The sequence below is a fragment of the Chenopodium album genome, chromosome 19 (assembly GCF_948465745.1).
Source record: "Chenopodium album chromosome 19, dcCheAlbu1.1, whole genome shotgun sequence".
In the NCBI taxonomy this organism is placed as follows: domain Eukaryota; kingdom Viridiplantae; phylum Streptophyta; class Magnoliopsida; order Caryophyllales; family Amaranthaceae; genus Chenopodium; species Chenopodium album.
Window position 1 is genome coordinate 25,555,635 of NC_137852.1, and position 16,594 is coordinate 25,572,228.

Genomic DNA, 16,594 nt, shown 5'->3' on the forward strand with positions numbered 1-16,594 from the left:
CCGGTGAACGGTCAGACGAGCTCCGTCCCCAACCGGCTGGAGAACACATTGATCTCGTTCTGGACGACAGCCGTAAAGGTTGGGACGGCTGCTAATGCTGCTCTGGGTGCAGGCTTGCACCTTCTGCTGAAAGAATTCAAAGACATCTTTGCCTTTGAAGTGGAAGAGATGCCAGGCGTCAGGCCGGATCTCGTTGTCCAGAAACTCGCCGTGGATCCCAAAAAGAAGCCCATCCGGCAAAAGAAAAGAAACCATGGCGAGGAAAGAAGTCAGGCGGCAGCTGCCGAAGTCAAAAAGCTGCTAGACGCCAGGTTCATTCGGCCCTGCAATTTCCCCGACTGGGTGGCCAACGTGGTCCTTGTTAAGAAACCGAATGGGACCTGGCGCATGTGTGTTGATTACAGAGACCTCAACAAGGCGTGTCCAAAGGACAGTTACCCGCTTCCAAAGATCGACAGTCTGGTCGACTCTACAGCCGGTCACGCCTTGATGAGCTTCATGGATGCCTACTCCGGCTTCCATCAGATACCCCTCTGGAAAAAAGATCAAGAGAAGACGGCCTTCGTCACTGATTTGGGGTTATTCTGTTATACTGTGATGCCGTTTGGCTTGAAGAATGCGCCTGCCACCTTCCAACGGATGATTAATACGGTCTTCATCAATCAACTTGGGAGGAATGTGGAGGCGTACATTGATGACATGATTGTCAAATCCAAGCAACAGGCGGATCACCTTGCTGATCTCCGAGAAACATTCACCACCCTCAGGCGGCATAAGGTCATGTTAAACCCCAAGAAATGCGTCTTTGGTGTTGAGTCTGGGAAGTTTCTCGGATTCCTGATTGATCAAAGGGGAATAGAGGCTAACCCCGAAAAGATACAGGCGGTGATTGACATGAAGTCACCCCGTTCTGTCAAGGAAGTCCAGAGGCTGACTGGTTGCCTGGCCGCCTTGGGGAGGTTCCTCAGCCGATCAGGTGACAAATGCCTTTACTTCTTCCAAGCAATCAGGAAGAAGACCAGGTTTGAATGGGGAGACGATGCTGAGACGGCATTCCAGAAGCTAAAAGAGCATCTGCACTCTCTGCCTAGGTTGGTCAGTCCTCTACCTAGGGAGGCGTTGTATATGTATTTGGCCGTCTCAGATCATGCTCTCAGTGCCGTTCTCCTTGCTGAGCGAGACGGCGTCCAGCTCCCGGTTTACTTCATTAGCCATGTTCTTAAAAATGCTGAACTCCGGTACCCCATGGTTGAGAAATTTGTCCTTGCTCTGTACATGGCATTCAAAAAATTGAAGCCTTACTTTCTGGCTCATCCGGTGGTGATTTACACCGACCAGCCACTCAAGCGGCCAATGTCTACCTTGGACTCATCCGGCAGAATGTTGAAATGGGCTATTGAAATGCAAAGTCTTGAAATCACTTACGAACCAAGAAAGGCAGTGAAAGGTCAGGCGTTTGCCGACTTCATTGTGGAAATGACCCGTCCGGTGGCTCCGGATAATCTTGATCTGATTTGGAAAGTGTATGTAGACGGGAGTTCTACGAAGAACGGCTGTGGTGCAGGCGTAATTTATGAGTCTCCTGAAGGGGACAGATATGAGTATGCACTACAGTTCAATTTTCAGGCCTCAAACAATGAGGCGGAATACGAAGCCCTGCTAGCCGGAATCCGTATGTGTAAGGCGGCAGGGGCAACAAAAATTGACGCCTACTCAGATTCGCAGTTGGTCGTTAGCCAATATCAGGGAACATATGAGGCAACTCACCCGGCTATGATCAAATATCTTCAGGCGGTCAAAGAAGAGGCTGAGTCACTTGAGGAGTTCCGGCTGAATCAAGTGCCCAGGTCTGATAATAACCAGGCGGATGCGCTATCAAAGCTTGCATCTTCCGCCTGCCATGATACGCCTCGGTCAGTCTTCTGGGAAGTACTTGAAAAAAGAAGCATCTTTGAAGATCCCATTGGAGTCCTAGACCGAAGCTCCACCTGGATGGATGGCATCCGGGCGTACCTCTCAGACGGCACGCTCCCTGATTCGCCACAGGAGGCAGCCGTTCTGAAAAAGCGAGCCGCAAGCTTTGAGTTGAGAAATGGAGAACTCTTCAAGGCGGGGTTTCTTAAGCCTCTATTGAAGTGTGTAACCCCAGAAAAGGGAAAGGAAGTTCTCGAAGACTTGCACTCGGGGTTCTGCGCCTCCCACATAGGCGGCAGATCCCTAGCCGTCAGAGCCAGACGGCAATATTTTTGGCCTACCCTAGAGGCAGACGCCAAGGAATTGGTGAGAAAATGTGACAAGTGCCAGAAATTTGGCAAACTTATTCACCGTCCGGCTACTGATCTGACGGCCATCCACAGCCCAATCCCGTTTGCAAAATGGGGCATGGACATTTTAGGCCCTTACACGCCTGCACCAGGCGGTAAGCGTTATATCTTGGTGGCTGTGGATTACTTTACCAAGTGGGTAGAGGCTGAGGCGGTAAAGAATATCAAGACATCAGACGTCATTTCCTTCATCTGGAAGAATGTCATCACCCGGTATGGGGTACCTATGTCCATGGTGTTTGATAATGGCCCTCAGTTTGAGACGCCTCAGCTAAAAACTTGGTTGGGAGATCAAGGGATCTCAACCTGTTTCGCATCAGTCGGCCGTCCCCAAGCAAACGGCCAAGTTGAAGCTTTCAACAAGCTGATCTCAGACGGCATAAAGAAGAAAATTGAAAGAGCCGGTGGCTTATGGGCTGAGGAGTTAATCCATGTCCTATGGGCCATCCGGACAACAGCAAAGGGGTCAACCGGAGAAACCCCATTTCTCATGGTTTACGGTGCTGAAGCCGTCTTGCCCATTGAACACTATGAGCAGACTCTCAGAGTCATGTTATATGACGAAGAGGCAAACTGGGAGGCAATGCGCCTGGCATTGGATTCACTTCCAGAACGCAGGGGCAATGCCGCCTTGCGTCATGAGATTTACCGTCTGAGAGCCTATAACAAAAGAGTACACAGGCGTCCCTTGAAAGTGGACGACTTAGTGTTACGGAAAATGGAGGCAACCGGTAGGGCCAATGAGCTTGGAAAGCTAACTCCTAATTGGGAAGGCCCCTACCGGATTTATGAAGAAGTAAGAGACGGCACCTACCGCCTGGAAACTCCAGACGGCAGGCGCCTGCCTAGAACTTGGAATGTAGATAATTTGAAAAAATACTACTTCTAAGATTTTGTAAATTTTGTAAACAAGAAGTACATTAATGAGAAGTTGCTTTTTGTTATCATATTTGGTTTCCCGTCTGAACCCAGACGGGTCACTTGTTTGTTTTTCTGAGTTTGACACTTGGAAATTGAATTAACGTCTGATTGACGAAGAGGCCAATGGCCAGATAAGTAAGCTAAGCACAAAAGCGCTTAGTGGCTATACAGCCGGTCTATAACAAGACCAGAGGCCAATGGCCGAATGGCTACTTCGACATAAATTCGCCTGTCCCAGCATGGACACAGGCGTCCGGCGACACCCCTCCGGGTGCAATCGTCGCAGAGAGAAGCCAACCTGCTTACTCTACGTACTAATGCAGACGACCACAATTGGACGGCTGAATTAGCCGTCCATAGCCGTCTGACCAGAGCAATCTAAGGAACGACCAAGTTTCGACAACCGGATGTCCAATGAACATCAGCCGGTGATCGACTGAAGTTCCTACTTAGATTACTTTCGAAAATTATACAAGTCCTCCCAATGGGGCAAAAGGACATTGAACGTATAATTGGATTGCAAGCACCCCAGGCGGCAATTGCCTTCCTGCTCCATGAAGGACAGGCGGCATTTGCCTTCCTGCTCCATGAAGGGTCAGGCGGCCATTTGCCTTCCTGCTCCATGAAGGGCAGGCGGCATTTGTCTTCCTGCTCCATGAAGGGTCAGGCGGCCTTTTTGTCTCCTGGCCCCAGGCGGCTTTTGCCTTCCTGCTCTATCAATGCAGACGGCCACAATTGGACGGCTGAATCAGCCATCTATAGCCGTCTGACCTGAACTGTCTAAGGAAAGAGCAAGTTCCGGAACTCGGATGTCTAAGGACATCAGGCGGGGACCGGCTGCATTTCTTACTTAGCGTTTTTATTTTTAAATTGTACACATCCTCATTTGGGGCAAAAGAGTTGTGCAATGGCTATTTAAATTCTGCTCAGACGGGCAACACCGTCTAGCTGGAAGCTGAAACGCCTGTTAATGAACGGCTGTGTACTTGGTTTGGGGCAATCACTACTGTGATTGATTGACTTACAAACGTATCATGCTCTTTGCAGCATCAGACGTTCCCAAGTCAATCAATCAGCTTCACTTGAAACCAACCACACAGCCGTCCAGGGGCAAGACCAGCCGCATACTTTTGATAAGTTAGGCGGAGAAAATTGCAGCCGCATACTTTTGATAAGTTAGGCGGAGAAATTTGAAATGCAAAAATTTGAAAGCTCAAACACAAGCGCAAAGTAATAAAGCCGACTCTCGGTGCATCCATAAAAGATTTCAGTCCAACCAAACGGCTGGATGGATCAATTGTTATCAAAATATTGTTTGCAGGACCCGGCTCCTCAGCCGGTAAAAATACAAATATACTCGGCACGCAGGCCGGAGAAACAAAGTGTTTGGCATACTGCCGCAGAAAAACTAAGGCTTGGCGCACAGCCGCTGAAGCTACTGCCCTGTAGGCGGCCCTTCCTGGTTCCTCTCGCCCTCCTCAAGGATTTCAACGTCTGGAACTTCTGGAGTTTCAGGCTCCGGTTGTTCCATCTCAGCCCAGGCGAGGAAGGACTCAGGCTCTGGCTCGCCTCTCTCTCACAAGTAGACGACTTCGTCAGCATACTTGTGAGCCAGGGCCCAGACGCCGTAATCCTATCCAGGATTCAAGGCATCCCAGGCGATCTTCATCATGGCCTCATTATCGGCGGCCATCTCAGCAACCAGACGGTCTTGCTCCGCCTGGAGGGTTGCTCGGAAGTTCTCTCGAGCTTTAGCCGCCGCCTCCTCCATTTGGGATATCTTCTTCTTCAGATCAGCATTCTCTGAGGAAGCTCCTTGAAGAGCCTGGAGGTTCTCTTGGGCCTTCTGGAGGTCCTCCTTCAGCTTAGGGAGATCCACCTCCGCCTGCTTCTGGGCCGCCTCTGCAGCCTCGGCCCTCTGGTTGGCCGTCTGCAGTGCCGCCTCCAGCTCTTGAATTTTGGCCGCCTGCGTCATTTGGGTTTCTTTAGTTTCAAGTTCGTTAAGTATGGAGGAATGCACATACACATCATTGGCAACTGAGGCGGACTGCTTGGCCCGTCTTACCTCATCCCGTTTGCGGGTGTAAGGGCGCTTGAGACCGTCTACCCGCAGCAAGGCCTACAAAAAATAAAGGTTAAGGATGCAGGCGGGAAAGAGTGTAGAAATAGCCATTGAAAAAATTGGTTAAGTGTACTACCTCAGCCAGAAGGGTGACGATGCGTTCAAGATTGAACGTCTCAATCCCTGGGATAGCATCCTTATCCCGTTTGCCTACAGCGTCCAGCATGGCCCTGGCATGCTTCTGGACGTCTGGCCAGCGAGGCGATTGATCTGCATCACAATCAGCATCAGATTGGGTTACTAAAGCAGCGCCTATCTGGTTCCGACCGTCTGAGGATGACGTTTGCTGAGAGTGTGATTTCACTCGCAGCGGCCATCCCATCTCTGGCGGGGATTCAAAGGGATTCATACCTGCAGAGCCGGCCAGGCGGGAGCCGCTGGCAGCCGTTGAAAGCCTCCCGGTTGCAGGAAGAGGATGGGCCAAGTCTAGGCCAAGAGAGCCTGACACCTGCTCATTCCTCCCTCCTATTCTCATTTGCCTCCCAGGCGGGGCAGTAGGAGTAGCAGAGGAGGCGGCCTTCTTAGAGGACTTGCTGGGGTTAGAGACGGGGGTCTCCTCCCTAGCCCGTTTGAGATTCCTCTCAAACGTCTTGTCCACCTTGCCTCCCTGAAAAAATGACAACTTAATGTCAGCAGACGAAGTGAGGAAACTTTGAAAGTTAACTCAAAAAGCAGGTCAGGCGTTTACCTTGGCCCTGAGCTCACGCGCCTGGGCTTCCGCCAAATCTCGGCGGATCTGGGCAGAGGACCGTCTGGGTGTCTTCTCTTCGGGCAACATGTTTAATGCTTCACCTACAAGGTCAGACGGTAAACAGTTAGAACATTAACAAGAAATTCATTTCCGACACAAAAGTACCCCAGACGGAAATGATTCAGGCGCATACTTCTATCAAACATGTGCCCTAGCCCGCAGGCGGCTAGGAAGCACTCGTCCCTGAACCAGGCGCTCTTAGGGATCCAGTTCTTTGGAACCTTTATTACTTCCCCGGTTGACAGGGTTGCGTCTGAGAGGCCGAAGAGATCAGCCTCAATTATTTTGTCGAAGTCCTCATCCGGAATTCGAGGAAGACAGCACTTCCGACCCATAAGGTCAGGCTTTTTATTGTACAGACGGAGCTCGTAGTTCTCCCGTCTGGTGGGAGCCGTGCACAGGTAGAACCTGTGTTTCCAGCCGTCGAATTTGGAAACCTTATCCAAGGTCATCATGTATTGGGGGAGTGTGGTCAGAGTATACCACGCTCTGAACCCGCCTGGGTTGCGGCTGAGATAGTGCATCTTGGCAAATGCTTCCCAGCCGGGGTGAACCCCTTGGAATTCACAGGCGGCAACGTACCCCAGAATGTTTGCCCAAGAATTGGGGGAAAGTTGCCAGACTCCGAGGCCGTAGCCTCTCAAAATTGCCTTCACCGCCTGGTGAAGGGGGAAGCGAAGACCTGCCCTGAACGCCGCCTCGTAACAGCCGAAGTAGCCATTTGCGTTGCGTTCAGTGTCCTCCCAAGAAATGGTGCCTTCTGGGGGAGGCACCCTTATACTCCACCCGCCTCCCATTGGGTGGGCTTTCAGGAAATTTGGAAGATTCTTCTCCATCAGGTCAATGTCTTTTGAGGAGACGTGGATTCTAAAGGGATCATCTTTCTCCTTCCACGTCTTCCTCTCTTCTTCCTCACTATCCTCAAACAGGGGAAGATCGTCACTGCTTTCAGACGAAGAGACGTCAACAACCCTTCTCGTCTCCTCCCCTGACAAAGAAATAGAAGCTGAGGCGGCCTCCTCACCGCCTTGGTCATTGTCCTCTTCCCCGCTTTGGTCACATTCCTCCAAAAAGGAATCAGGAGGAGTTGGGGGGCCACGCGGAGGGGACCTTTCTGGAGCCGTCTGGTGTCCAGAGCCAGACGTCTCCCCCTCAGACGTTTGGTCGCCTGAGTCACCGCTTCTGTAATTTGGATCTCGTGCCGTCTGCTTAATCCGAGCCATTGTGTCCTGCACAGACGCGCAGATGGTCGGAATCCAAGCATGAGGGTGGTCCCAACACCTAGAGACGGCACTACCAGTCCTAGACTCAGCCGTCCCTGGTGAACGGCTGGATTCTACCCTAGGTTGCGCCGTGTGTGTTGGTGATGAATCCATTTATTGCAAGGAATATATACAAACGGAAAAATGAAAAAAGAGCTGAAAGAGTCAGAGACGGTACCTTTAGATTTGATATCTAAAGGTAGACGGTTCCGCCTGTGTTGGTGCGGCTGAGGTTCTTCGAATTTGCGCCTGACTTAGACGGATGATTTCTGTTCTCTCTTTCAAGATTCTAAGTTTACTCTGAAATTTTTGTGAAGTGTGGCAAGATTCTGAGGGTAAACGGCTATATATAGAGGGTAAAAGGAGGGGCAACTCCGTAATTTACCCAGAAGTTAAACAGTAAATTTTGGCGGTAAAATTACCACCATTCAGCGAGTGACACGTGTCACAGATGCCACGCGGCGTGCCACGTCACATCTGTGAGGGGCAAATGTTTAGGGTAATTTTACCCCGCCAAGTGGCCCAATCAGAGGGCGACACGTGTCAACCCCAGGATGGTCCAAAGTGGACCTATCCCTGCCCGACACGTGTCATCCCAGATATTTGGGGAGAATGTCGGCCTTCAGGCCCAAATCCCGAGAAAGCCGTAAAACGGCGCAGCCCACCAATGATTAGGGTTCGATACCCTAATCAGAGGCACAATTCCCAAGGACCCTATAAATAGGGAGATTCCCCTCTTTTGGAGGGCAAGGTCCTTTTTGATACAAGGTTCATTCAGTCATTACAAACTGTCCCTTTGATAGAGACAACCGAGATTGGAATCCAAGCAGATCCCCACCTTAATTTCCGCACCTTTTACTCTCCTTCAAGTTACTAACTTGAGCGTTGGAGGCGGAGCACCACCCAACTGGTGTCTCCGTTGATTTTGCAGGTACAGAGCAAGCAGGACCAGTCTTCGAGTTGTAACTCTCCCGAGGGACAAAAAACCCCAAAACAATATGGTCCAGACCAATTAGGCCGGAATTTGCCTCTTGGATCTAAAACATTTTTTCTTCATGCTTTTAATACCAAGTCCCCAACCTTTGATATTTCTAGTCTTGACCTTTTTATTGAAATGTCTAGCCATGCGGGTTTGATAACATTGGGTATGATGTAGAGCTTATAGTCGTTTTTCATCGAGTAGGATTAGCTCTTCATATCGTGCTCTAGTCCATTCAACTTCATCGAGTTTACTTTCTAACGCAATGCGTAAAGAAGGTATTTCTAACTCTACAGGTTGTACGACATCCATTCCGTATACTAAGTTGAATGGCGTATTTCCTGTTGACGTTCGGATTGACGTGCGATAACCCCACAGTGCGAAGTGATGTTTGTCAGACCAATCCTTATAATTTTCAGTCATTTTTTCAATGATCGTTTTCAGATTTTTATTAGCGGCCTCAACTGCTCCATTTGCTTGAGGTCTATACGGGGAAGAATGGTGATGTTGAATGCCATACTTTTGTAGAAATTCTTCACATTCTGCTTGAAAGTGAGTACCATTGTCACTTATCATTTCATGTGGGACTCCGTATCGACAAATTATGTTTCTTTCGATAAAGAGTGCTACATGCTTGGCGGTGAGTTTGGCATATGATTGTGCTTCCACCCACTTTGTGAAGTAATCTATTGCAACTAAGATGTATTCATGACCTCCTGTTCCGGGACGTGTAATCTTTCCAATTATGTCTATTCCCCATGTAGAGAAAGGCCATGGTGAAGTATAGGTGTAGAGAAGAGATGGTAGGATATGTTGCAAATTTGCGTAAATTTGACATTTTGGGCATTTTTTTACATATTGATGACAATCTTTATTCATGGTAGTCCAGTAATATCTTTCTCGAATTATCTTTTGGACTAGCATTTTGCCGTTAACATGTGTTCCGCATATACCTTCATGGATTATTCTCATAGCTCTTTGAGCATCTTTTTTGCCTACACATAATAGAGCTCGTCCCTTAGGTACCCTTTTGTGTAGTTCATTTCCTATGAGTACAAACTGGGAAGCTAAGAGTCTTAATGCTCTTTTCGCTCTTTTGTCAGCATGAGGAGGATATTCTCCTTTGGTGACATAATTCAATATATCTATGAGCCATGGTTCCTCCTCTGGTTTTTCTTCTTGAATTACTTCGTCATCTTCTATGGCTTGGATGTATGCTGGTTTATGCCATTTTTTTATGGTTAAAGGCATTTGCTCAATTTCCTTAGGTATTCTAACCATTGAGGCTAGCCTTGCCAAGGCATCGGCGAATTGGTTTTCCTCTCTAGGTAGGTAAGTGTATTCCACTTTTTCCAATTGATCGGTGAGAGTTTCCAAATATGTTTGGTAAGGAGCTAAGATTTCAATCCTAACTTTCCATCTTTTGGAAATTTGATTAATAATTAGGGAGGAATCTCCAAATATCCGGAGTTTCTTTACGCCTAAGGCTAAAGCGGTTTCGAGGCCTACCACGCATGCTTCATATTCGGCTGCGTTGTTGGTGACGTCGAAATCTAGTTTGATGGATATAGGGACATGTTCTTCTTTAGGTGATACTAATAAGACTCCTACGCCGCACCCCTTTATGTTTGAGGCTCCATAAAAATATAGAGTCCATGTATCATCCTCTGTCATCATTAAATTTTCGTCTGGGAATTCATTCTCTTCTAAGGGTGTTGAATCTTCTATTGGGAAATCTGCTAGAAAATCCGAGACCACTGATCCTTTAATTACCTTTTGAGGCATAAACCTTATGTAGAATTGGGCCAAATTTACTATCCATCTTGAGATACGCCCGTTAAGCGTAGATCTTTCGAATAGGTATTTTAGGGGATCCATTCGTGAGACTACGTAAACGGTATGCACGAGCATGTAATGTCTCAACTTAGTTATGGCCCACACCAACGCGAGGCACAACTTTTCCAATGGTGTGTAGCGTGTTTCATACTCGAGCATTTTCTTACTTAAGTAGTAAATGGCATTTTCTTTGCTTTCTACCTCTTGTGCGAGCATAGCTCCCATTGTTTCCTTTGTGACGGTTAAGTATAGTCTTAAGGGTATTCCGGGGAGTGCTGGAGCTAATACGGGAGGATTCGAGAGATAGGTTTTGATCTTCTCAAAGGCTTTTTGACACTCATCGTCCCATATGATTGGTACATTTTTCTTAAGCTTTTTGAATATTGGTTCGCATATCGTGGTTAACTTGGATATGAACCTACTTATGTATTGCAACCGGCCAATAAATCCTCGAATTTGCTTTTCGGTTTTGGGCGGTGGCATGGACATGATTGCTTTAATTTTGGTGGGATCTATCTCTATTCCTCTAGAGCTTATGACATAACCCAAGAGTTTCCCTGAGGTAACTCCAAAAGCACATTTAGAGGGGTTTAACCTCATGTTGTATTTTCTTAATCTTTCAAAGAACTTCTTTAAGGCTATTGGATGTCCTTGGCGGTCTTTTGATTTTACAATCATGTCATCCACATAGACCTCCACTTCTTTATGCATCACATCATGGAGTGGGGCAGTTGCTGCTCGTTGGTAAGTAGCACCCTCGTTTTTTAAACCGAATGGCATTACTGTGTAGCAATAAGTACCCCAAGGTGTTATGAATGTTGTTTTCTCCATATCTTCTTCGGCCATGAGGATTTGATTGTATCCTGCGTACCCATCCATAAACGAGAGAAGTGCATGGTTTGCTGAGTTATCAACCAAAATATCGATGTGTGGTAAAGGGAAGTCGTCCTTTGGACTTGCCTTATTTAAATCTCGATAGTCGACACACATTCGAACTCTACCATCTTTTTTCGGAACCGGGACAACATTGGCGACCCATTCGGGGTATTTGGATACCCTGATAAAACCTACAGTTATTTGTTTTTGTACTTCTTCTTTTATCTTAAGGGCGACGTCGAGTTTCATTCGACGTAACTTTTGTTTTACAGGTTTCATTCCTGGAATTAATGGTATCGTGTGTTGAGCTATTTCCCTATTAATGCCTGGCATATCTTCGTATGACCAAGCAAATACATCGATAAATTCTTTAAGTAGATTAATTAAAACGGTTCTTTCTTCTTTGTTTAGCGTTAGTCCGATTTTAACTTCTCTCTTAATGGTTGGATCTTTTGAGATATCAACCGTTTCTGTATCCTCAATTGTTGGTGTCTTATTTTCAAGTGTTTCCATTGCTTTAATTATTTCTTTATCATTTTCATCATTAGTTAAGCAATGCTCGTCATCTTTAGATAAAGAAAACCAAGAGGAATACGGGGAAGAAGACATATTATTAAATTCAGAAATCATTACATCAAACAAAGAAATGTCCGTCGGGACTTGATTGCTAACTATCCTAGGAGTAGAAATAGAAGGTGAGGGTGCTACAACTAAAGACATAGAAGACTCGATAAGGGAAGACTCTAACTCAGACTCTGACTCAGACGATTCTTCGAATATTGGTCCTTGCCCTGTAGTTACTGAAATCTTCTTTCCATTCGTAGTGATTATCTTCACTGTCTTGCGCCATCCACGCTCTTGATCTTCTATTGGAGTGATAAGTTCGGAGGGGTCAAAATTTTCACTTTGGAGAACCGCTTGGATAAGTGAAGAATTATCCTCCGTGTATCTTGATTCGTTCTTTTCCCTTCAAAAGAGGAGTCCCATGACATTAAAGTCGAAACGAGGAGGTGCCTTTTCCTTATATATTGGAGATGGGATCTCGTCTAGGAAACAACAATCCAAAAAGATTTCGAACCCAGGCTGCCTTATACCATTCACAACAAAGGGTTCAGGAAATTCAAGACAAGGATAGTCCTCTCCTTCTCTTATAAATTGTCCATTTAAGGTGAGAGGATATTGATCCATGGGTATTTCCTTTTTTTGTGTGCGGGCATTTCTTCGTGCTTTCGATTTTTCCTGGGCCCGTTTAAGGTCTTCGCGAGTTGGTTCAAAACCAAGTCCGAAAGTATCCAATTTAGGGAGGCCAGGTAAGCCCATGTGTTTAGCTACTCCTTTCTTCTTTCCTAGAGTCATTCCAGGAAAGTGTCCTTGTTTTCTTAGGATAGCATTCGTTATCATGTTTGAGTGGAGGTCATAATGGAGAGGGGTCCTTTCATCTTCCTCTATTAAGGAGACCTCTTCGCTAAAGCCCCACAAATCTTCATCATTTTCATCGTGTTCCACATTAATTAGTGGATTTTCTACTGTTTTAATCCTCATAGATGAAGCATCAATGGTAATTGGAATGCCTCCAACTATAGCCTTTACTTGTTGATGAAGAGACGAAGGGACGACCTTTAAATCATGAAGCCAAGGGCTTCCCAAAGTTAAAAGATGCCTTGATATCTACTACTTGAAATGTAGTAGCATGCTCAATTGCGCCCGCCGTTATATTCATGGTAATCGTCCCTAATGCTTGACGACGCGAATTATCATAAGCTCTTATGCCCTAGGTTGACGGGGATAAATCCTCATCTCTTATTCCCAACATTCTTGCGGTTCTAAGTGGGCACACATTAATTGCTGAACCGTTATCCACAAGAGTCATAGGGACATTCACTCTTTTGCATATGATTGTGAGGTTTAGATCTTTATTGTGTTTGTCACCTTCCGGTGGTAGATCTTTATCCGAAAAAGTGACTAAATTAATTGGACTTGGGAAGTTGCTCGTGAGGAAGTTTGCAAGTCCCTCAGGAGTGGTATCCGAATCTATGCCTACTTTAGCCAGTGCATCCATGATTGCAACTCTATGTTCTCGAGATGTGGCTAAGAGTTTCCATACATTCATTTCAACTTTAGTCTTTTTTAACTGTTTGACAACATCGTTGTCTTCTATCATAGGCACGAGAATTTGCTGAATAGAAGGTATGGGTTGTGTTGAAATGGGAGGTTGTATTCTCCCGGACCTAGTGAGGACATCTATGGGCGAATCCTCCTCATCCCAAATGTCACTTACTGGGTATATTGTTGATAGAGGAGTTTCTTCAATGTCTTTAAGGTAAACATCCTCATCATCACTGTCCCATACTCCATTAATCATGGCATCTTGTGGAAGTTGAACTAATTTCTTCTCATCAATCAAACGTTGAACCAAGTCCTTAAACTTGAAGCATTACTCTATTGTATGTCCCCCTGATTGATGATATGCACAATAATATTTGTCTGTTCTTTTCAGCGATTCAAATGGTCTTGGTTCGAGAGGTTGAATTTTTCCATTCTCGAAGAGCATCTTGAATATATTTGTGTATGATGTCCCAATTGGAGTATATTTCCTTTTATTCTTTTTGGGAGTGTCAATTACTTGGAGAGAAAAAGGTTTCTTTTGCTTAAGTGGGGGTTTACTTTTAAGTAACTCATTTTTCTCTTTTATGGCCTCGAAGGTTTGTGAGATTAGCTTTTTCAATTCCGACAATACTAATGTCAATGCCAATACTTCTTGCTTAGTTGCAGGTTCCTGACCAGAGAATTCGAGAGCATCTTCGAAGACTTCTTCTTCAATGGTCTCGATAGACTCCATAAGACTAGACGGATCCTCTTGGTTTTCTTCGTCGGAAATAGCCAAAGAATCTGATAGCGGTGCAGTATTGATACTTGGCTTCTTACTTGCAGGAGGTAATGGGAGCTTGTTACTATCGATCAAATCTTGAATGGCTTCCTTTAATCTCCAACAATTTTCTGTAGGACGACCCCCTACCTTGGTGATATTTACAATGTGCATTTGGGTTCCAGCTAGCCGTTCTCCTTTCGACAGGTGGGTCCCCAAATGGTCCAATAGGAGTTATAAGACCTTTTGCATGTAAGCGATCAAATGCGGTGTCATAACTCATACCAATAGGAGTATAATTCTTCCTAAATGGTTTCTTTTGTCCTTGATTATTATTCATTGCCAATACTTCATTATGAAGAAAAGTGCTAACATTATTTGAGTGGGTAGATTTGGATGAAGAAGGATTGTCGTTCTTCTTATTTTTCCAGCCACTACTTGAGTTGTTATTAGCAACTTTCTGTTTAGCAAGGTCATCTTCAATATTAATTCCAATATCATATACAGCTTTGAAATTGTTTAAGTTGCTTTGGTATTTAAGGTGCTTAGAGTATTTTTCTTGGAGGTTCTTAATGAACATCCTAACGGATTCCTTTTCACTAGGAACTTCAACCATTTTTGCAGTAGTTTCCCTCCATTTATTGAAGAAGGAGGTGAAACCCTCATTTTCTTTTTGTTTTAGCATTTCTAATTCTCTATGATCGGTTTCAACTTGTATATTGCATTTATACCTTTCAATGAAAGCGCTCACAATAGATTCCCAACTAGAGGTCTTTTCTTTATCAAGTGAAAAGTACCACTGTTGACATACAGCTTCTAAGGATAATGAAAATACAGAATGAAATGTTTTTCTATCTATCCCCTTAATACTCATTACAATTTCAAAAGCTCTTAAATGAAAATAGGGATTATCCATAGCCTTGAACTTAGGGATGTCATTGGGATTGAACTTTTGTGGAAGAAGGTCCTTATCCACCGAGATCCCTTGGGAGCTAATCTCTTGAAATCTGAAATCGTTGGACAGTTTGCCCAAGCTTTTCTGGATTAGGTCCATTTGTTTTTGTTTTTCAGGATTACTTATTTGCAACGATAGGTTTTGCAACATCTCAACCAAGTTGGCTACCTGTCCCTTGACTTCATTAAGTTCTTCTTGACTAGCCATTGCCTTCTTAGCTTTCCTTTTCCTACCGATTGGTTTGTCAAAAAGTAAAACTTGAACAAAAGTGTTGTCCTTGATTAACCGCCCTTCCTTTCTTGACCACGCGCTGTAATTTAAACCATATTTGTTTTAATATTTGACTCTAATTGACTTGACTTTATGTTTAAAAGAATAAAAGAAAAATAAAAAATGGGGCATGTATTTTAAGGGAAATTGAAAATTGGAGGATTAATATCCGACTTACCCCCCCAAAAAAATGACGGAAAACACGCATTCAAGACTCTCTAGACATGGTCATAATGTGACAAACATGTTATGTGTGTGCTTTATGTGTATGTGAGTGACATGCTTTGACTACTAGTGTATGACCATGGGACTTTTAAGTGCCTAAACACAATTAAAGACTTAAACATGGTTTGAAATATCAACGAACTGATTAATCCGATTAGTAGACTGATAATTAGACTCGTCGTGGTGACTCAAGCAAGAAAACTGGACTGTCGCTAAAACAACAGGACTGTCGCCACCGTTTAAAGCCTGTCGCCAGACGACAAAACTATCACCAGGCGACAGACACTAGACTGCGGCGCCACAGTCCAAATTCCTGCGCCATTGCTGGAACATTAATCTGGACTGTTTCCAGTAATTTTACTCTAAATGGACATGCCTAAAATCGTACTAAGTCGAATTGATTAATTTATTAGCCTTTAATTAATTCGAAATTAATTAATTAATTAATTAGACAAAGTCCTTTTAGTCATTAGTCAATTTATTTAGTCGTTAAAACACAAGTCAAACAAACGGTTAACACACATATAATATATACAAACAAGGTAAACAAGTAGTTAACATAGTCACAATATGATGAGTTTGCAACCTAACCATGGCTCAAGTTCTCTAAAGTTCGAGGATATGGGTTAAGTCAAAAAGGTCCATGGTTAAGAATCCATATGCATTGCACACAAGCCTACCGGGAGGGTTGGAGCGAATGGACAGGATTCCGCGAGTTCGTGATGAAATCGAACTCGACGCCATGGTTTGGTGGATTCACAAACATTACACGTACCCAAATCTGAACTTTGCACATGATAGTGGAATATTCCATTGGGCAGGTGAAGCAGGAACCCCCAGAGGGTTATTTCCATATGTAGAACACATATGGGTTTAGAAAAGTGAGAAAATGACTCAATCAATAAGCAAAATCCAGCCAACAACACTAGAAATGGTCAAAGCAAGAAGGCAGACCCCTGGCTCGGTATTGGAAGAACTTGGCGCCAGACTACAGGGACTGTCGCCGCAAAAAAGCTCCTGTCGCCAAGCGACAGAACTGTCGCCAGGCGACAGAAACTTTTTACGGGCGACAAGCCCTGTTTTCTAGACGCTAGTTCCTACATGCCTTGGCAAGTTTCTGTGTTCTTCGAATTTTCCAGATTTCGTATTATCTTTTCGATTCTTCTGTGTTCTTCGAATTTTCCAGATTTCGCATCATCTTTTCGAT